General features: G+C 44.2%; 1 long non-coding RNA gene across 2 annotated transcripts in view; it reads right to left on the reverse strand.

Annotated features, from left to right (window-relative positions):
• LOC116687876 (uncharacterized) overlaps window positions 1-22,546 on the reverse strand; it is a 38,784-nt gene that overhangs the window by 12,647 nt on the left and 3,591 nt on the right. Inside the window, exon 3 of one of the 2 annotated variants that reach the window (XR_004331652.1) lies at window positions 1,841-5,194. This is a non-coding gene — a long non-coding RNA (uncharacterized LOC116687876). Of the gene's footprint in view, window positions 5,195-22,546 lie in introns of both variants that reach the window. The other variant, XR_004331653.1, reaches the window with a different exon arrangement.

Genomic DNA, 22,546 nt, shown 5'->3' on the forward strand with positions numbered 1-22,546 from the left:
TGTATCACAAAAACATGTGAGTAAAGGTGAAAAGGTTTTTACAGTTTTCCTGACTTATATTCAGCTAGTCAGAAATGTTTGATGGCAGCCAACATTTTCTATGAAATTGAGAAAAAAAAACTTTAACAGCACCAAAAGAGAACTTTGGTGAGAATACATTTTACTCAACTTAATTTCATCCCTCTTTAGGCATCAACCTCAACTCTCGAGGGTATTGGAATTGCCTTTCCATCAAAAATAAGAGTATTTGGGGTTGGCAGGAGAACACAGACCAAGATAGGATTGGTTGGGGGTTAGGGGGTGGGCGCTTTAAAGAACATGGCGTGGATCCGAGGCTGCGATCTAATCAGCTCCGCACCTTATTTTCATCTAACGTGGGGGAGAATTAGTTATTTAACGGTGGCAGTTTTATCTTCCAATCACACGGCTTAGGTCTGCATCGTGGACACCTTGTTAAGTGGCTAGATGTGTCCAATCGGCCAGCGGAGGTGGGATGTCAGCGTGAGTTCGCACATGTGTGACTGAATGAATGTGTGTGGGTGCTTTTTGCTGGTTAGCACTCCCTAAATCATTGGTTGTCCGCGTGTGGCTCGCGTTGCCGTTTGATGTCTGTCGACTGGCACAAATTGGCAATCAGGTGAGGTTGGCATGGACGAGGGCCTCTCCTCGCCGGGATCCTGACTCCAATTGGCCCCTTCTCCCCTTTCCCATCCTCTCATCCTTCTCTTACCCCCTCACCAAAATTGTTTTAACTTGACCCTGACGGGGGCTTCTGACAAAACCCATTACAGTCTCAATTATGCTATGTGTCTCTCTTCCTCCTCCTCTTCTGGTCGTCTTTTTTTTTAATCTCCTCTCTCGGCATCCCTTTTCCCCACTGCCTCGTCTGATGCTCCGGGACTGGTGGGGGCTCTAAGCGGTCGGCGTTTCCCTCCTGACTCTATTACCAGTCTACCAGCGTGCCGCATCTCAGTCCTCCTAATTAGCCTTGGTGGGACCATCACTTTCTTCTTCATTAGGAAAACAGAACAGATGTGCGTGCCAGAAGGAGAAAGTGATCAAGGAGACTACAGGAGGGACAAAGAGCTGTATAGTACTGCAGCAACGTTGCCAGGGTTGAGGGTACCATTCCCTAAAGAAAGGTTGTCATGAAAGTAATATTGTAATGAATCTAATTGCCCTGCTGTGCCCATTCAAGGCAATGTCACTGGGTGGCTGTGGCATCATTTGATGTCTGAAACAACTTAGTCTGCATGAGTTGAGTGTTAGAGATTCAGCTCCTCAATGAGACCGCATGGCACCCTAATAGACAGAATTACTGGGTTAAATTCCTTATCTAATGCAAAGAGATTGTCACTGCCCGATGGAAGTCGAGTGCAGATGTGAGTTGGGCATGCGTCACTGCGACAAGTAGCATTCAAGATGCTAACAAGACACTTCTGTAATGTCAATACAGTAAGAATGGACCTACTTAACAAAGTTGGTTCGCTGCTGGCTACAAGGTAACATCAAACATAACGAAGGTTGTCAGTTGAATAGCATTTTGAGCTAACGTTAGCGATCAAACAACCATAGATAGCTAAAATGTTTTTGTATTGACTGCTAGCTTAGCTACAAGCTAGCATCAAACGCAACAAAGGTTGTCACTTCAATAGCATTTTGAGCTAACGTTAGCAATCAAACAACGAAAGATAGCTAAAACGTTTTTGAAATGATTTCCATCTTCTGTTATTGTTTGTATTGAGAGAGTTTCATTCTTTTCTGGATTTCACAAATTTCCATGTGACACGTTATGTCGTAAACCGTTTAAATCGGCATTTGACTTACATCGGGCAGTGACAGAGATAACCAACACACTACCCACTGTATTAAAGGAATAGTTTGAATTAGTACTGAAAAAATGCTTATTTGCTTTCTTTGCATCCAGTCATTATGCTAAGCTAATTGATTCCCACTTCCCTGCAGCTTCATGCTAAACACACAGACATGAGAGTACAACAGCGTGTTTCTGTAAATGTCAAAGTTCCTTTAAACTGGGAACACACAATATGTTTACTACTGGGATCTGTCATTGTATTAATTATGAATGCACTCATCATACAGTAAAGAGCCTGGGATAGAGCATATTAATATTATAATATTAGCTAGCTGTGGTTCAGTCTCTCTTTCTCTCACAACACACAGTTACGTCTCCCTCCTTTTTCTTCCCTGCTACTACTTCTTTGTCTTTCCAGCGGTTTACCATCTTTGTTAGAGAGGTGTGTGTGTGTGGGGGGGGGGGGGGGGGGAGACGAGCGAGAGAGGAGAGGTATGGGGAGCAGCGAGTGATGAATCTCCCCGCCGTCTGTAACACTCTCCGCTTCATCGGCTCACCCCTCGTTTCTGACCCAAATCTAATGCGACAGGACTCGTTTTCGCCGCCTCCACCTCCTCCCGCCTCCACATCCTCCCGCCTCCCCTACCCGCTGTCGCAGGAGTCGTGCACCACCCCTCTATTTTTAGATGTTTGTCCTTGAGTCACAATCCCTGAAAATTGCCATGATCCATAAAGTACTGGTTTTGTGGCGCTTGAGGGAAAACGTACACCTTCCCTCGCCAAGACCATCCTCCTTCCAACCCCCCGCCCCCCAACACCATCCCCACCACCTCCAAGTGTGTGGTGTGTGTGTGTGTGTGTGTGTGTGTGTGAGCAACAAATCGTTACCAATTTCAAGTCTACTGGAACAAATATTTCTCTCATTAAATAGGTGAAATGGAGGGAGCGCTAAACGAGTGTAACTCCGACAGATCAGGCTGTTCTTTTTTTCTTTTCTACCCTCCCTCCCCGCTCCCCCCACCCCACCAACACACACACACACTCATCCCCCACCTCAGAAAGTTATCCACTGTAGCCAATTAGCATGAATGCTCTGTCTAGCATTAGCCCCCATCTTCCGTATCCAACTCTCAGTCTCATTACCGTCTTTTTCTCTCCTCCTCCCCAATCCCCCTTCAACCCCTCTTCTCATTCCCTCTCTCTATTTCTCATTAGGCCTGCGTCGTAACACAGTGAATAATAATAGGTGCTCTACACTGTGAAATGGCTTTAGCTTTGTCTCATTTCGCCTCGTGTAAGCGGGAGTACGAGTAAACAGACGATCTGTTTCATGAAGGCACAGACACACACCAACAGACACAATCAGAGCCGTCCATTAATCTGTCGTAAAGCAGCTTTTTGCCCGCCTGAAGAAATCCCTGATATTCAGAGTCAGAGAAAGAGAGAATCTCCCACTAATCTGTCGGAGATGCCATGTAACTGTCCACTGGTGATAACCAGATGAAACCCACAAAGGAGAGAGTTTTTGGAGAGAGGGAAAAGATGGAGGAGAAGAGAAGGAAGAGATAGCGGAAGGAAAAGGGGAATGTGGTGGAAGTCCAAAAGGTGGAAGCAGAGGAGAGAGAGGACGGATGGGTGGAGGCGGAGGGTGGTGTTGGTGTGCGGCTGGGGGGTGGAGACGGCGGCACCGAGGCGTATACTAAGCGCTGAATGTAAATACGCGTGAGGGGATTATCACAGAGTGCCAGGCGGCGCTTTTGGGGCTTTGTTTCCGTGACACCATGACGTTGGCTTTGTTTCCCTGACAGCAGACGTGTGTGTGTCTGTCTGTGTGTGTGTGTGTGTGTGTGTGTGTGTGTGTGTGTGCGTGTGTGTGTGTGTGTGTGTGTGTGTGTGTGTGTGCGTGTGTGTTTGTGTGTGTGTGTGTGACTGTGTGTTTGCGTGTGACATCCAGGCATCTGTTTCCTGCTGGAAAAGGTTAATTACATCTCCACTGCCTGACTGGACGTGCAATGCATAATCACATACTCTAATGAGACCTATGTGTGTGCGTGAGTGTGTGTGTGTCTGTTTGGGTCTTTGTGTCTCGATGTGCATTCTGAAAACGCAGTTTTATAGCAGCTGAAGGGATCTCTTAACCACTTGTTTCAGGTTTGAAATTCTATTGTTGCAGCCAAGAAGAAACAAAAGCACACAGACACACACACTCAGAGTCATACACTCACACAGGTGACAGCTGGAAGCACACCGCAGTGGCATTTACGGACAGGCACTCCACTCCCCATGGGGGACATTAATGGATGGGTCTGCATCGGTGTGTGTGTGTGTGTGTGTTTGTAATTACTTGTCTGGCTATTAATGAGACAGAGATGCTACGGCATCAAAAGAGGGAATTCTTGCAAACCCTGTTGCTCATTCTGACCCTTGACTCCTATCTTCACACTTCAGCTAAGCTGCTGATTGGACAGCTGCTCTGCTTTAGATTGGGCCCAGCTCAGCGTGAAAACCGAGATAGGCTCCAGCCCTCCATGGGTGACTTTGGAAATTACTGCGCACTTTCTCACTTGGCTGAAGTTTGTACTAAGTTGATCTGACATAAGCAGGTAGGCGAGGAGGTGCAGAGCGCCGTCCATTCAGCCTCCGTGGAGCCGCGATTAAGGAGGAGAAGGGAGAGATGAAAGTGTGACTGGGAGAAATAATGGATTTCAAGGGCCCCGCCATCTCTTTACAATTCATACAGTACACCAGCTATGGCAAGAAATAAATCACACTGATAAAAATGCTGTTTTTTTTTGGAATCACATTAGCAGAAGCAAAGTTCTCTGTCAGCTGCCAAGGGAAAATTAAAATGCAGCAAGGATGGTTAATGGGGATGAGCGCAGAGTTCACAGGCTTTTATTTCCATCAATCTGATTTATTTTGAGGAATGTGGCTCAAGGCAGCATTGCAGTTGTTGAGTTTATGCAGCTTAAAAAGTAGAAAATACGTAGAACCTGAAGTCACAGACACTTACGAAAGAGATGCAGTGTCTGGTTCAAAATGTAATTTCAATAAAAGCCTGTGCCTGCTGAAGCCCCCTTCCCCACATCCCTGTTGGAGTACCCCCATGCATAACATCACACAGTCTGTACGGAGCAGCCGTACATTCCAGTTTTTTAAAGGATAAAACCCTCGTAAAGGGATGGAGAGCGCAGCTGACTGCGCCGCGGTCACACCTCTGTCTCCTGATCCCTCCATCGTCCAACTTCCTCACCCTTGTCTTCCTCCTCCACTTGATCCTTTTTCTTCTTCTTCCGTCTCCCGCAGAAGCCGTTCAGACCACAGAAGCAGGCACAGGTGAAGGGCATGGCCTATCTGACGCAGCCCATCCACGTAAACCTGCGGAGAGGGAGACGGGGGAGAGACAGGGAAGGGAGGAGGAGAAGAGGGGAGGCGTTAAAACGTTTCTCCTTCATCTGGCGAGCTGCCAATCCATCCCACTGCTCATGAGCTTGAAGGAGTCTTTTGAACACAAATGGATATCTGGAATCAAAGACGGAGAAGAAGGTTTTTTTTCATCTTTCATTTCTTTTCATGCATATTGAGGCAAAACAAGTGTTCTGTTTAGAACTTTAAATTGAACTCTATGATGAAGACAATTTCCTTAGTTGACGTCATTTGCTCCACTCACAGTTTGCCTAAAGGACTTGCCTAAAGTAAAAAAAATATGGTTAAGTGAGAAAGACGTTGCCGTGTTGTGCTGTGCAGTAGAGATGGGGCCTATGTACATAGGTGTAATTTACAGGGGAGATAGGGGGGTTATAACCCACCAGTAATCAAAAATTGCAGGTGCAGCCCCCCTCCCAAAAATATTTTCAAACTTCACCCCAAAAAAAGTTTGTAACACTCAAAATTTCAAATTTCTCAACCTCCTAACCATCCCAACCCCCCCCCCCACACACACACACACACACACACACACACACACACGCACTTATTTTCTATTGGTTTTCTATTTTCTAAATTTTTTAAATATTAAAATTTGAGAAGTAAAGTGTTTGAAACATGTTATGCGTTTAACAAACATTGCGCCCCCCCTTTTGATGTTATATGTTTTGATGCCCCCCTGCGATTTGGATATTGCAGTAGTCCATATCAACCTCACGGCAGTTCGTGAGATGGTGACGTTATTTTGATCTATTGATTCATCAACAGGGACACGATTTTCTCTCGTTTATTTCGTGGTGGTCAGCGTCTCGGGGGACGCATCAACAAAGGAATTAAACGCCACACGCAACTGCAATAACACTGGGCTGCTCTGGGGGACGCAACAAAGGGGAAAGGAAACGCCACACGCCAGCGACAACAGGACGGACCGCCACATGCGGGACGTGCAACAACCGCGAGATGGTTGTGATTAGAAAAAAAACAACGGGGAAAGGAACCGTCACACGCAGGAGACGGTTGTGGTTAGGAGAAGAAGAACGCGGAAAAGAACTCCCACATACAACTACTCTCTACCGTGATCGTGCTGTTATCACGAAAGATGCGTCCCATTGAAATACGTCAGATTAAAAGTCGTGCTCACCACCACGAAGAAAACGAGTAACACCGTGTCCCTATACGTGGATCAATAGATTAAATAACATCCCCATCTCAGGAACTGCCATGAGGCTGGGCTGTCAACCATTTTGCGATTTTGATAAAATTGCGATTAATTGTGCAGCCCTATTCGACAGAGTTTTAAAAGTGTAATAACGTTTTTCTTAGCACTGCACACACCCCTGAGCACAAGTGACACTCCGTGGAACAGACTATCGTTAGCAGCTACCTCATTAGCACACAGTCTATGATAGCAGAGCACAGACCCTGAGCCAAGGAGGCGTGCCGCTTAACGGTGACGGACTGCCGGCACACCAGGTAGCAGATTCGGGCTGAAAGACTGAAAGGTACTTTAGTGATGACTATTTTTCTTGTGTTTATATGACTTTCTCTAACTTTAGCCGAGTGTTTAAATTGCCTAAACCCAACCATAGCTTAACCATAGCTTGAAATTACCAGAGGTAAGGTCACACTTTCTCACATTTGTTGTAAATAAGATAAATAAATGGTGCTTGCCTATGGTGGGAATTGCTGGGTTTCTGTAAATAAGATCACAGAGTACGCTCTAGACCTGCTCTTTTATGAAAAGCACAATGAGGTAACTGTTGTTGTGATTTGGCGCTATATAAAGAAAATAGAATTGAATTGAATAAGAATCCACTTTTAGCACCTGCCCACCTGTGCGGGGGGCCCCCATCAAAAGATACTTCATTAGGCCTCCCGACTTTCCTAAGGGAAACCTTGCAACGGCACGGCTTCGACTCTTAATCGTCTGGGATTCACCTGCAAGCTGTCAGTTGGAAAACTGTTGCAATCCAGTGATGAATGCATAGCGGAAAGCTGTCGATAATGCTCAAGGCTGCGTGTGGGGCAGTGTTTGTCTTTAGAATTTCTGCGGGGCTCTCAGCAAAAAAGTTACTGTGGTTCAGTCAATAGGTCAGAGAACACATACGGCAAACTCTCACATACTGTACACTGCGGTAAAGATTGGCACAGTGTTCTATTGAGCGCTGTCACTCGACGACGAACAAAAACTCACATTAAGCTTCTTCTCACATTTTTCTTCCCAATTACTCTCTCTCTCTCCCAATGTTTCTTCCTTGGTCTCTCTCTCTCACACACTCTCTCTCTCATACACACACACACACACACACACACACACACACACACTCACACTCACACACCCCACACAGCCAGAAGTAGTCTTAAGGCTCACTAAACTCCTAACGTTAACATTTTTCACTAGTGGGCTAGCAGCCAATCACAAACGAGCACTGAGGTTGGGAGACGTGAGGTGAAACTGAGAGCTTCATTAAATACCAACCTGAGTCAGCAGCACCAGCAGGTCCGGCTGGGGAGTGTGTACTGTGTGTGTGTGTGTGTGTGTGTGTGTGTGTGTGTGTGTGTGTTAATGCAAGTGGGAGAGAGTGGGTGACAAAAACACAGGCACAGGCCAAACATAAAGTGTCTGGTGTGTGTGTGTGTGTGTGTGTGTGTGTGTGTGTGTGTGTGTGTGTGTGTGTGTGTGTGTGTGTGTGTGACGTGTGTGGTGTGCGGCTTTGGGGATTGATGTGTGCTCCAACCTGTCTCATATGGGGGCAATTAGTTGAGCTAGACTCCAGGCTGCCAGCAAGCAGAGACAAAAACGCCTCAGGCCATGCAGTGTATACGAGTGTGTGAGTGTGTACATATATGCTGTTAAACCTCCATGTGCTCTTCTTTTATCCTTCCTCTGTCATTTCATATATCCATCCAATCCTTGTCTGCAGATCTCCCACTCTGTATCCAATGGCTTTACACCCTATGTGACATGACAGAGAAAATCACATAGGAATAGAAAGCCATAAAACACAGCAGCGAGCCAGTCACGCCAACAGCAGGAGTAAACTTTTCTCTTTCTCACAATGATTTGTGTTTGTGTGTGTGTGTGTGTGTGTGCGCATGTGTGTGTGTGATCACTCTCACTACATGCCTTTACCCTCAGCTTGTCTGACAGCTTACAAGGCCCTGCAGAGGATTTACAACAGTGCTGAGACACCTCTCTCCACCGTGTATCCTTCTTGTCTCCTGTGTATCCTCCAATCCATGTCCTCCGATCTCTCCTTCCCTCACTCTCACCCTCTTCCCTTCTTCTTTCTCCGCTCATTCTCCAACCCCAACCACGCTGCCGGCCATCGGAGTCAGTGTCTTGTTTTGGTGGTGTGTAATTACTAGGGGCTCTTACACGGCCGAGCGCAGAGATGAGACACAGCCCGAAGACCCTCTGAATTATTAACTGGCTGGAAATGGATGAGTCAACGTTAACAGAGAGGTGGAGGGAGGCAAAGCAGCCCACGTGCATCTACAAATACACACATAAGTGAACAGCCACGGGCCCGAGTACAGCGTGGCTTCACGCGTGAACCAACCACGGTGGGATCCAAACTTGGGTTGGATCGGTATTTCTGGATGACGATTATTGGCCAAGGAGAAAAAGCCAATTGGCAATTAATTATTCAATACTCAACTAAAAATTTAACTTAAACTTATTTATTTCAAGGTGCTGATGGTCCCAAGTATCCACACAACACAACCAAATACAAAAACTCGCTGCAACTATGGAAACGATGCAAAATGAAAAGCACACAAACCCCGAAACAAATGCAAAAAAAAAAAAACCTGCTGCATTCAGATTACACACTGGAAGTTCTCCAGGCCTCTAGGGGGAGCGCTAATGGGAACAACTTGATTTTCGACCTCACGGAGAGAGAGAGATGGATCAAGAGAACGGTGTTAAATGGCGTGTGACTGCTTTGAGATCATAGACTGGAAATATGTTGGACATATGTTTTCTCTCGTTTGGTTGATGTGTCTTGGCTCAGGTCCCAGGTGATTCTCAATCAGCAGAAACGTGTCTGTAAACTCATGGTAAAAAAACATTTAAAACTGCATTAGCGTTTAACGTTGACTTTTGTTTGAGCCGTATTACATGACATGACATTACATTGTTTAATTTCAAGGTCCGTAAGGCGCATCACAAGTCACCTCAAGTGTAATATTGTGACTATAAAACTACGGTTATCAACAAAATAAGTGATCAATCTGCATTCACATTGTAGAGCAATTTGCTCATGAATTATAAAAAAACAGACAGGATTTCTAGTCCCTCCCTGTTTAGTAAGCCAGTCAATTTGAGCTATAGCTTTGTGTGGACTGTGGGATTTATCAAACTGAATAAATCCCCCTCCGCACATAGAATCACAAAACTAACTCCATTGTGTTGTAAGCAAGACAATTCCTGAAAAAGTTACGGCAATCATTAGCATGATTACTTTTTAGTTCAAAGACATCCAAAACACCAAAGTACAAAGACATAGCGGACCAGACGCAAGCTTTTATTTTGAAAAGTCGGAGCTCGGGATGGCAGCAGCTGAGAGGACATGAGACACGAGCACAGACTGTATATCATTACTATGGTACAATATATTAATAATAATATTTATTTTTTACACAGTCTATGGACGTGAGACGTGAGACGGGAGGTCTCCAGGCTGCAGCCATACCCAACTCTAATGGAAAGGCAGAGCGCTCTCTCCCAGCGGGGTCGAAAATCAAGCTGTTCTACTCAGCGCTCGGAGAACTTCCGTTGTGCGATCTGGATGCAGCATTTTTAGTTGTAGTTGCATTTGTTTTGGGAATTGTCTGCTCTTTTTTTGCATTGTTTCTTTTTTGGGGATTGTGTGCTTTCCTTTTTGCACCATTTCTGCATTTGCAGTTTATTTATGTATTTGGTTGCGTTTTGTGTATTTGCAGAGTGTTTGCTGAGTGCCGTGCATGTGTTGTCACTGTTGAATGTTGTTTTCTTGATTTTCTTGTGTTTTGTCCATTTGCATGTGTTTTATGAAGTTGCAAGGCGTTTGCCCCTGTCCGCCGCCATACTCGAGCGCTCAGCAACTAACCATCGAGTTGTAGAGGTAAAGAGAAAGTGTGTGAGTGTGGTATCAACCTTTTCATCTAACTCTCAGCGAGAAAGTGAATCATTTCCCAAGATGTCCAACTATTCCTTTAAGAGTAAAGGCAAAAACACACATATACACACACACACCTGCAAGATTGCTTATAACCAAACACACAACATGCTTCCTCGCCAAAGAGATGCTTTGTTTGCAGGGGAATCCCTTCTTTTGGAGAGACTGATCTAGCAACAAGCATGGGAACGGGAAGTGCGAGGGCTGGGAAGACAGGCAGAGATGAGGAGACATGAGACAAAGAAATAGGGCTTGAGTATAAAGTATGAGGGGAACTCAGAGACAGTTTGAAGCAGGTAGGATTAATGTCAAAGTCATCCATCTTTGTTTTAGTCCGTCTTTGTCAACCTCATCCCTGTAAAATCTCGCTCAGCTTCCTAGCACGCGTCACTGTCCGTGTTCGTGTGTGTAAGCTGATTTGTGTCTTATCGAGATCCTCTGTGGACACAGACATTGGGGTTTGTTTGTTATCTTCTTGGTTGGACGGCGAGATAAGGTGATCAGTATTTGCGTGAGTGAGGGAGCGAGAACGTGTGAGCATGCGTGTGCATGTGTGTGCTGTTGCACTTGCACGTGTGTCTGTGTCTGCGCGCAGAGGAATAGATAAGCTCGGTGTGGTGCCTTTGAGTTTGAGTGACAGAATTCTAATGCTGAGCCCAATGGTCAACAGCCCAGGGACGTTCCACAGAAAGCTTATTGGACGCCATTATTAACACCGTGACTGCCTTCGGACGCACAGATGAGGCAGAAACAGTCAATGCGAGTGTGATCCATGCTGACACGGGCCTGACTTCTACTCCTGGCATATAAGTAGCCAATGAGAAACCTCCCAACCAGAAACCCTTCTCATCAAGCAGGCAACAAGATGCTCTGGTGTGTAAAAAACAAGGTTTTACCCTGCTCCGGATTCCAAATCCCAAAGCGCTCAATCTCATAAATTTTCTTTTGGAGTGGGGTCATTGAAAGCAGAGGGTACACTTATCATCTCACAGAATTTACAGATTACTTTCAAAAAGCAGAAAAAGCTTGTCCTGAAGATTTGTTTTTTACTTACATCTTGAATTTGTCGTATCAGCAGCAATCCTGCACTCTTCCCGAGACCCCTTCACTCTGTCTTTGCGTGGTCCACATATGAACTGTTTCCCTGCCCCTTATCGGATCAAGTCAGTCCCACAGATTGTCTCTTCCTCTTTTTTCCTGTCTCCATGTCCTTCTTTCCTGGCTTTAAGCCCCAGTCACGCTCTTTCTTTACCATCACGTAGACATTAAAACCAGTGTGTGTCCTGGGTTCCTGGTTTCTGGTACCCACACAAAGCTTTTACCTGTATCTGTTGCATTCTGCCCCCCCCCCCACCCCATTCTCCCCGCCCCCTCACAACTCTCTCCTTCTCACTTTGCTCGCTCCCTTGTCCAACACAAAATGCCCTCTGTCCTGCTCTCAGGTAAAAACTCCCCCCCCCCCAAATCCTGAGCCTAGATAACTTGAGAGGTCTGAAAAAACAGGGAAACATTGTGTGTTGTTTCAACACAAAGGATGCCAATGGTGGATGGGATAAAAAAGGCAGAGAAAGACTGATATATGTAAAGTAACAGAGATAAAGGAAGAGAGGAACAAAGAAGAGAAAGTCAGGAAAAACTGATAAGGTGATAAAAAGTGTGAAGCAGAAACAGTGGACAGATGTGGGATGACGTCCTGTCAGGCAGGTATTTGAATGTGTGTGTGTGTGTGTGTGTGTGTGTGTGTGTTGTGTGTGTGTGTGTGTGTGTGCAGATTCAGGTACACTATGGTGCATTGGAGTCTCAATCTGTCCTCATGGCTAACTGTCTCCCAGTCCCAGTGAACAAAGAGCCTATTGACTTAGTAACACACAGGAGCTTTCTATTTTCTCCACAGGCTAGTGCTTTGTGCTGGTCCCCTTCAACACACACCACACACACACACACACACACACACACACACACACACACACACTCACCCACACACAGAAATGCAGCCACACCAGAACACCACCTGCTCGGAGATATGTCTGCCCTATTTCCAGGGCGGCTCGATATTCAACGTTGATATGTCCATTTTGTCACAGAAAATACCTATTTTTAGAAAAAAAAGTTTAATAGATCTAAATTAGAAACTAACTTACATTTGCCACAAATTTCAATTTGCATGTGAAAAGTACGACTTTAAGACTCACAAATGATCATTGATTGATCATCTTTGATTTAATTAACATTTAAGTGTAAAAAAATAGAGTCCAACAAACAGTTCAAAACCTTTTAGAGAGATTTAATTAACTTTTATACAAAACAGGACTGGGCCCAGGAAGTGTTTGTCATTTTCACTTGATAAATGACATGGATGATGGACTGATCATCAAAATTGTTGATTACTTTTCTGTCAATTGAGAATTGAGAGTGTTTCAGCATTAAAGGTCCCATTGCATTCCATTCATGAGGTTTTTTTTAACAATGTGTGTTCCCCCCGCCTGTCTATGGTCCCCCAGTGGCTAGAAATAGGTAGGTGTAAACCGAGCCCTGGGTATCCTGCTCTGCCTTTGAGAAAATGAAAGCTCAGTTGGGCGTCAATCTGGAATATTGCCCCTTATGAGGTCATAAAGGGCAAAGTTACCTCCCCTTTCTCTACTTGGCCCGCCCAGAAAATTTGGCCCACTCATGAGAGAGTCACATCATGGTTTTCAAATGAGCCTCCTCAAAAGCTACAGACTCAGAAATGGCACATCCTAAGGAAAGCTCATTGTGGGACTGGCTCTAGTGGCTGGAATTCTGCAGCGATGCTGAATTTTGGGAAAGAGACTTCAGATACAGTATTAGGGGACCACTAAGGTCTATATAAAAGAGTCTTCAGATACAGTATTATGGACCACTAAGGTCTATATAAAAGAGACTTCAGATACAGTATTATGGACCACTAAGTTCTATATAAAAGAGTCTTCAGATACAGTATTATGGACCACTAAGGTCTATATAAAAGAGACTTCAGATACAGTATTATGGACCACTAAGTTCTATATAAAAGAGACTTCAGATACAGTATTAGGGGACCACTAAGGTCTATATAAAAGAGACTTCAGATACAGTATTAGGGGACCACTAAGGTCTATATAAAAGAGACTTCAGATACAGTATTAGGGACCACTAAGGTCTATATAAAAGAGACTTCAGATACAGTATTAGGGGACCACTAAGGTCTATTTAAAAGAGACTTCAGATACAGTATTAGGGGACCACTAAGGTCTATATAAAAGAGACTTCAGATACAGTATTAGGGGACCACTAAGGTCTATTTAAAAGAGACTTTTCTACTAAGAGAGTACAAAAGTGTCCTTTTTAAGATTCATTGCATCTTACCCCTCCATGTGAGAGGAGCTTTTAGCGCCGCTTTCAGGTGTGGCCACTCGCTTTAGACATAAACGCTTTACACATAAACGCTTTAGACATAAACGCTTTACACATAAACGCTTTAGACATAAACGCTTTACACATAAACGCTTTACACATGGTCGAACACTTTGTAAGAATTGTTTTTCTTCACATATTATACGCTTGTTTTTTCGTCTACTTGTTACAGACGAGTACAAAGTGCAGGCAAGCTGGTTTGCATGCTACTCTTTAAAATAATCTCTCAAGGACCTTTGAGTGGGGGGGGGGAAATAATGTGTTAAGTAAAGTGTTGGTAACTCACTGACATTTTAATATATTTTTGTGGAGAGGAAAAGATACAGAATTTTTTTTTTTTTGATGCAGCCTCCGCATCTGTGTTAGAAGTTTGCTGTTAACGTCCCCCAGGCTGCAGACTAACTTTGTGTTGTCTGTTGGCTTCTGTAAGTATCTCTCTTGCCCCCTTGTGGAGCGACACCAGGACTACAAAGAGCCAACAAGGCGCTCCGGAGGTCTACTACAGGTACATTAATTATAACCTTCCCAGTGGGGAATAAGGCTTAACGAAGTCCGGGCGGAGAGCAGGGGGATTATGACGTCTCAATAGCACTACAAGTGCCTGGCCAACCATTGAAATCCTGTGTGAAGTTATCAACATGCTGAATAATAATGCTGTAAGGCTTAGAGCAGATGCAAACTCTGAGTAAAGGTTTGTGTGTGTGTGTGTGTGTGTGTGTTGTTGTGTTGTGTGTATGTGTACGTGCTACAGCCGAGAGATTTCTCGCCTCAGCTGGTTGGACAGATCACCTGAAACTAAGAGGAGAAAATAAATAGCAAGAGAGAGAGAAAGTAAAGGAAAGGGAGAAGGAAAAGGCCACAGTGATCTCAGAGAAGGAGAGAGAGAGGAGAAAGAGAGACAGATGGAAAAAAGAAAGGGAGCAAGGAGTATGTAGAGAATACCAGAAGAAAGAAAGTTAACACTGTCGACTGCCATTAAACTCAAACAACAACAAGATTTTGTTTAAAGGAAAACTTTTTTTAAAGTCTATCTTATTAAAAATACTCACTTTCCATAAGTAGACTAGAGGCGTATTATCTGCGCCAAGGAGGTCATGTTTTTGGCTCAGTTTATTGGTTTGTTTGTCAGCAGGATTACGGAAAAACTTGAAAGACTGTGGCATGGGGCAAAAGAAAAACCCAGAACATTTTGGAGCGGATCCAAATCACAGGGCGGATACACATTTTATTTTTCACTTTCATTAACACTGTGAGATAGGGCACTTGTGCTGCCTTCATGCCTTCAAAAATGACTTGCCGAACATATTTCAATTGACGTCACTTTTGAAGCAGTTAGGCTTAGGGAACCATCATGGGTGGGCTTATAAAAGGTGCGTTTACTTGACATGCAGGACAAGAAGGGGACAGTTGGGTTTGGAAAACAAAGAGAGCGGCAGTTGGGTTTAGGAAAAGGAAAACGCAACAGTTGGGTTTAGCAAAAGGAAAATGTGACAGTTGGGTTTAGGAAAAAGAAAACACGACAGTTGGGTTTAGGAAAACAAAGAAAGCGCCAGTTGGGTTTAGGAAAACACAACAGGTTTAGAAAAAGGAAAATGCAACAGTTGGGTTTATAAAACAAAGAAAGCGTCAGTTGGGTTCAAGAAAAGGAAAATGCGACAGTTAGGTTTAGGAAAAGGAAAACACGACAGTTTAGTTTAGGAAAAGGAAAACACGACAGTTGAGTTTAGGAAAAGGAAAACACGACAGTTGGGTTTAGGAAAAGGAAAATGCGACGGTTGGGTTTAGGAAAAGGAAAACAAGACAGTTGGGTTTAGGAAAAGGAAAATGCGACGGTTGGGTTTAGGAAAAGGAAAACAAGACAGTTGGGTTTAAGGGAAAGGAAAATGCGACAGTTGGGTTTAGAAAACAAAGAAAGCGGCAGTTGGGTTTAGGAAAAGAAGACAATCCACGAAAAAACACAATTAGGGTATGTAACTTGGAAAATACTGCTCAAGTCTCATAGTAGCTTTGGCTGCACTTTAGCGTGCATTTTTGCACATAACTAGTACAAGGAATTTTTTTCCCCTAGTATGGTAAGACTGAATATGGAGCAGGTATTTGCTTCAATTTTTGGCTGTCGTCCATGTTTTTGCATATATTGATTAACATTTCAGTTATTCTTTCCAGGAATAATTGAAGTGTCAAAATAGAGTAAAATTGTATAGGTTCCCAGAGCCCAAGTTTAGTCTCGACTGTATAGACGTTAGTTGTAGCAACGTGTCGACCAAGGGTGTAGTCTAGTTTTTTGTAGTGAGTATCCTGTGATTTCTTTTCCCTCCCAGCCTCATTCTCGCTGGTGTCCCAGAGCGACAAACCCACCAATTTCTTGAAACGTTACCGCGTATGGCATCAGCCTCATGCTGCAGTGTCACCCGAAGCTGCAGAAGCTTCAGGGGCAGGCTCACGAAATTAATGAGAGTGTAGATTGAGTTGGCTTTCATTTCCCATCTCCTTTCATATTAGTTAATTCCATGTTTGCACAGAGAATGACCGCCAAGTAACTGTGTGGTTTTTCCTAGGTGACTCGCACCACAGACGGGGTCAATTTATGACCAAAACGTTTGTAATATGTGTAATAAATGGGTATATGGAAGTCCTTGATCTTCCCTGGTATATGCCGTATACCTTGCGTATCACGTCGACTGCACCACTGGTCTCAACTGTGTGTGCTGCGTCTTAATGCAAAAGCCCACAACTCAGGAATTTGTCTTTTTTTTATTATTTTCCGCTAGTCTTGCTCCTTGTTCCCCTCTTTTATATAGATGGATAGACATTTATTGATTCTTTCGGAAATTCATCTTGCACCGTACAGCTCATCAAATAGATAGACAGACAGACAGACAACACACAACAACACGACCACTAACCCCCCTCCCCTCTCCCACCCCACACACACACCCCACCCCACCCCCCGCACAACAACAATACACAAAACCAACCATCTCTACATCACAAAATACAAAGTGCAGTGTCATTAGCACCAGTGGGCCATCAATAGTAAGGTGCATCATCGTCAGTGACATTTTAATATTATACCAAAGTGCAATGTTATCCCACAGAGAGGATCACGTTATTTCCCCCAACTTCTTCAGTAATATAATGCTGGTGGGAATAAATGATTTGTGAGCCCGGTTGGCATCTTACATCTTCTGTCTGATGACAGCACCTCATGCGCCTTAAATAGGGGATGTAGCCTGTCCCCGCAGATTGCTTGTCCTTTCCTCACCACCCTGGATTTGCAGATTGAGGTCAGAGAATTGAACGGATGTCCAGCAATCTTACTGGCCATGTTAACTATCCTGTGTAATTTATTTTTGTTTAACACCGACAAAGACAAACCCCAGGCAATGGTACAGAAAGTTAAGATACTCTCAACAAAAGAGTGACAGAAAGAGTGAGAGAAAGAGCGATAGAAAAGGACCATCATGTCTCAGCTAGTGGAGTCGTGTAGCCTCTCCATGAGCGGTTTCGTTTTTTAAACTGACGAAATCGTCATTTCTGCAAATTGCCTCCGCCCAGAGTGACTTTGCACCCATCAGCACCCACTCACTATTTTCCATTAATGCATACAATCACATTCATTCATACATCACATCATTTGAATCACGCTTTGCGCTCGGTAATACACCTTTACAGTGAAGTCTCTCACTAGGAAAGAGTTGCTTCACTGCTGGTATGGAGACAAAGAATGATTACAGTGACCAACAACTGGCATGGGTATTATGTTCCAATAGTAAAAGTGCAAAGCTATATCTTTAAGGGACTCCGGAGAACAGAGGGAGATCGACCGAGAGTCAGAAAGAGGGAGAGGGAGAAGAAAGCAAGAGAGGGCACCCTGGCCTAGATATCCGCCTGTAAGCTGCTCGCAATGCAGACACGGCGACTGGCTGTGCGAGGCGAGCGCGGGAGAGGAGATGAGAGGAGGGCGGAGAGATGGGCAGAGGAATAAAAGAACGAGGGACAGAAAGTCAGGCCAGAAAAAGGATTAGTGATCAAAGGAAGCCACCGGCCATCCTGAAAGCCCGCTACACACACAAGCACACACACACACACACACATAAAAACATTTGCATTAGCTGTAGAGTAGATGATAAGAGGGGAAACACACACTCGCACACACATACACACCCATTGATTGATTTCAGCGCTGTAATGAGAATACATGCCAGTCTAACTTTCTCTCTAATTGGTTTCATAGCCTTTTACCAAGAGAAGTTCTTTGGGGAACTTAAAAAAACACAATATGACATCTACCTTTTCCTATTGCAGAAATTCCACGCTGGAAACTAGACTTTTTGAAATGTTTTTAATTCCCCCTAAAACCTCTGTCTCCTTCAATGTGACGAGTCGTCGATGAAGAGATAAACAACGGGCTGGAGATACCAATTAGGCCGTCAAACGGCAGCACAACAATCTTCGGCACTCCTCCGCTTCCCAGAAGAGCGCTGGTGGGGGGGGGGGGAAGAAGAAGAAAAAAAGCAGTTCTGCCTGTGCAGCGAGGACGAGGAGGAGAAGAAGAAAACTTTGTGAGAGTTCATTCTCTCTGTGCAGAGAAACACACGCATACAGACACACATCTCCCCTGTCAGAGGCTTGACCTCCACTAAGCTGATCTCACTCCTCGGTGTTCCATCGCCCTCCCACCGGCTGACCTGATTGGCTAATGACGGCTCATTTATCTTGATGCAGCATCTGCAGGGTCTACAAGGCTTGTATATGTGTGTGTGTGTGTGTGTGTGTGTGTGTGTGTGTGTATGTATGTGTGTGTGTGTGTGTGTGTGCATATAGCCAATTGCAAACATACTCTTTCTAACACACACACGCACACACATGCACACACACACGATACACACTGTGTGCTAGATCTGTACGCCAGCGCTGCCCTTGCTGCAACAGCTTGCACACATTGGTTCACCTCTGGGGAATGATGGAGAGGAGAGAGAAGAGAAGGAGGAGAGGGTGGAATGAAAGGGAGGAGGAGGTGAAGAGTAAGTGAGAGGGAGACAATGATAAAAAAAGGAAAACAGGGGGAAGAAGGGAACAGAGAAGAAGAACAGGAACAAGGAAAACAGGAGAAAAGAAGCAGAACAACCCAATGAAAACAGAAGAAGAAGAAGAAGAATGAGAGCAGGGTGATTAAAAGATGAAAAGAGGAAAGGAGATAAAAGAGAAGTAAAATGGAAGAGAGAGGAAAAAACACCAGAGGAGGGAATGGGGTTTAAATGGGGGAAAGAGGGAAAGATGCAAGTTTTATTCCACCGTTAAGTCTTCTTTAATTACCGCAGCTACCGCAGTGTGATCACTGCATGTGTGTGTATTGGGGGAGGAGGAGGGGGGGGGGGGGTCTCTAGTATGTGTAATACACCGCAACCATTAACTATGAAGCCGGCTAAATGAGTGAGGCCAGCCAAAGGGACAAGCCAAGCAATCCTCTATTATTCCCGAATTCATGAATTCTCCATTTTTAAATTGTGTGTAACATAGTTACTTTACCTGCATTCCACCTCACAGCATGAACTCCTTCGGTTTTTAATTAACATTTACATAACAATGGTTGCGACATAATCGTGGTTTTACTTTTTTCCCTGAACTTAGACTAGACGTTATTCTCTCAATTTACCATAATTGGGTCACTATGTTGATTGCTCGCACAAAAGAACATTATGTGAAAAAAAAAAAAAAAGTATGACAACAATACCAACTTGAAATAAAAATACAGCTTGGTTCATAATGCACTCCAGCCATTTTCTGTCATAAGTGATAACAATGTACTCGCCAAGTACAATGGGTCCAATGGGGCAGCAATCACGAGTGGTGGTAATACCAGACAGGGTGTCATCTGGAATTTCCCATTTTATTGGGATCAATAAATATCTATCTATCTATCTATCTATCTATCTATCTATCTATCTATCTATCTATCTATCTATCTATCTATCTGTCTATCTATCTATCTATCTATCTATCTATCTATCTATCTATCTATCTATCCAACAAGCTATCACTAAGATTAGCAACTAGTTTAATTTAAGGTAATACCCCAAGTGAACATACCTGTTATGTTATGTGAAGAAGAAAAAACTATGGCAAGTACAGTGGGTCCAGTGGTGTAGTCTAGTGTATTGTAGTGGGTATATATATTGGGCCAGAATCAGGCTTTTGGGGAAGGGGGGGAGATATCCTAGTGGGGGGTCTGGATGCTCTCCCCCAGGGACGTTTGTAGCATCAATGACTTAATTCCCTGTATTCAGATACACTTTAATGCACCAATTTACAGTGGAAACACCTTTATTTAGCCTACGTGAAGTAGAAAAACACAGATGACAATGAAAAATTGCATCAAAAGTAGAATGGAAATTCTGTTGTTGCGTGTTATTTGGGCATTTTTAGGTGGTTATATGGAATTCCTGGAGCTTTCTTGGTGGGTATGCTGCATATACGTACACCACCATCACGTAGAGTACACCACTGAGTGGGTCCCAGTTAAACCAAGAAGGTGTTCAATTTAAATGCTACCAACTTGAATGATTGAATGTTCTTTGCTGTGTTGGACCTACTGTTATCATGGTGGTGATCTTTGAATGCGATAACATCCCTAAGAATAGGTCCAACAGAGCAAAGAACACTAGCGGTCAGACAATCATTCGTTTTAGAGACAAAGAGACGGTCCTCACCTGAACACTTCAAACAACCTGTGTTCACGTTTGCCTCTCGTGGTCGCTCCAAATAATGAGTTTCCTCTCTTTTAGGTAGCGTGGCGTTCTTTTAGTGCCAAGAAAACCTCCAAGAGAGGAAGTTGGCTAGGACCTTATCTTTTACTAGCAGCTAACATTGGTTTCTTGAAACCGTGAACATTCACCAAAAGGTGAATCATGGACATCAGGTCCATCAGTCATGATAGTAACATTTAAAATTGAAAGTTTTTCAACAGTTTTTGCTCAATAGCGTTTTTTTTGCCTCCAACGTCGCCTTCAAGCCATCTAACCCTGACCTAAACCCTAACTTAACATAACCATTGCTGCCTGGAAGGAGATGTTTTGGGGGAAAAAAACACTTTTTCTGACGTTTTTGTCGATTTTTGTCCTTTTAACGTTGTTGTACCCCCCCCCCACGTTTTTGAACATCTATATCCAAAATGTGAATCAAGGTGATCAGCTGACAAAGATCTTCCTATAGATGTGCGAAATGTAGAATGTAATAAAAGACAATTTGTTTCTTAATCCTGCATCCCAAAGTTCAGCCATTCATTCACTGTCTTTTTAAAAGTGCACCAGTTTGACTTTTCTGGACCTACTACACTGCAGCTTATTTTATTTATTTACATATAATTGATTACTGCAAACACCTTATATGTTATGCCTTACTCATCCCTCTCTCTTTCCCGTCTCCTCCTCCTCCTCCTCCACCTCTCCTTCCTGACTGCAGAGAGAGGAGGGTTTGCATGTATTATGTCTTCTTTTGTTCTTTGCTGTCGGCTCATTGTCACACAAATAACAAAAAGGGAAAGAGGGCGTTCAGTGAGGAAAATGAAGGGAGAGAAGGCGAGAGGGAGGTAGAGGATGAGTGGGTCTTGATGTGACGTCCGTCCTGACTGTAGGCAGATATTGGAGGCTTCACCCACCTCAACAATCCCCCACCCTCACATCCCCATCTCTCTTTGTGCATTCTTATCTTTTATTTTCTCTCTCAAGCCAGGTGCTGCTTATCTGGCCTTCAGCACATCTTATCCTACCCCACACCTCTCCACCCCCATCCTGCTTTATCTCTCGCACTGTCACCGCAAACTCACACTTTGACACATGAACACACACACATTCCTTCAACCTGCTCCCCTGTCTCCCCCCCCCCCTCCTACGGCTTTTCCCACTTTCACATCTCCATCTTTCCCTCAATCTGAGAGAGCGCTGGAGGCAGCTGGCGGGCCGTGACCTATCCTATCGCTGCTCCGGAGTCAGCCCTGACACACAGATATGGCGGGCAGACAGACAGGTAGGAAGATAGACAGGCAGCTAGGAGCTCATCAACTCCAGATCTGTATCTCAACTCCACCTTTAGAGGCTTAATCCGGCTGCTTTTCCCAGAGCAGCGAGCTACTGTAGCAGCCAAGAGCCGCAACTGACAAATCCATACAGCTTAAACTCCCGCAAATCTTTAAAAATCCTGTTTCTATGAAGCAAATAAGGCACTTTAACATCCCCTGTGTTTTTTATAGTGTTATTTTGTGGGTGGTGCGGTGCTAAATTGAGCAAAAAAAAACGCTTTTTCCTACAAGCTGCATTGTTTCAAAATCTCCGAAACTGATACGCCCATTTTTTGTCCCCACGCCTCCCATGTCCAGCATCGAGGCCGAAGTGCGTGGGGTTTGGCAGCGTTGCTATTTCATACTGTTGCAGCATATTCACTCCATATAATTGCACTGGTAAATTTGCACCTAATCTTTGAACTTTTTTTTTTTCTTTTTTCTGAGTGTTATAGCTGCTGGCTGCAACGGGGAGGGAGGGTGGCAAGGCTGCCTGTGTCGAGCTCTCCATCCTGATTTAGAATTAGATCTATTTCTGTTCACCCTCCAACCCCGCCGGGAAATATTTAAATCTGCCATGGAATGTGCGTATATGTGTGTGTAACAGAGAGAGAGAGAGAGAGAGAGAGAGAGAGAGAGAGAGAGAGGAGAGAGAGAGAAGAGAGAGAA

Source organism: Etheostoma spectabile, chromosome 4 (genome assembly GCF_008692095.1).
Source record: "Etheostoma spectabile isolate EspeVRDwgs_2016 chromosome 4, UIUC_Espe_1.0, whole genome shotgun sequence".
NCBI classification, from domain to species: domain Eukaryota; kingdom Metazoa; phylum Chordata; class Actinopteri; order Perciformes; family Percidae; genus Etheostoma; species Etheostoma spectabile.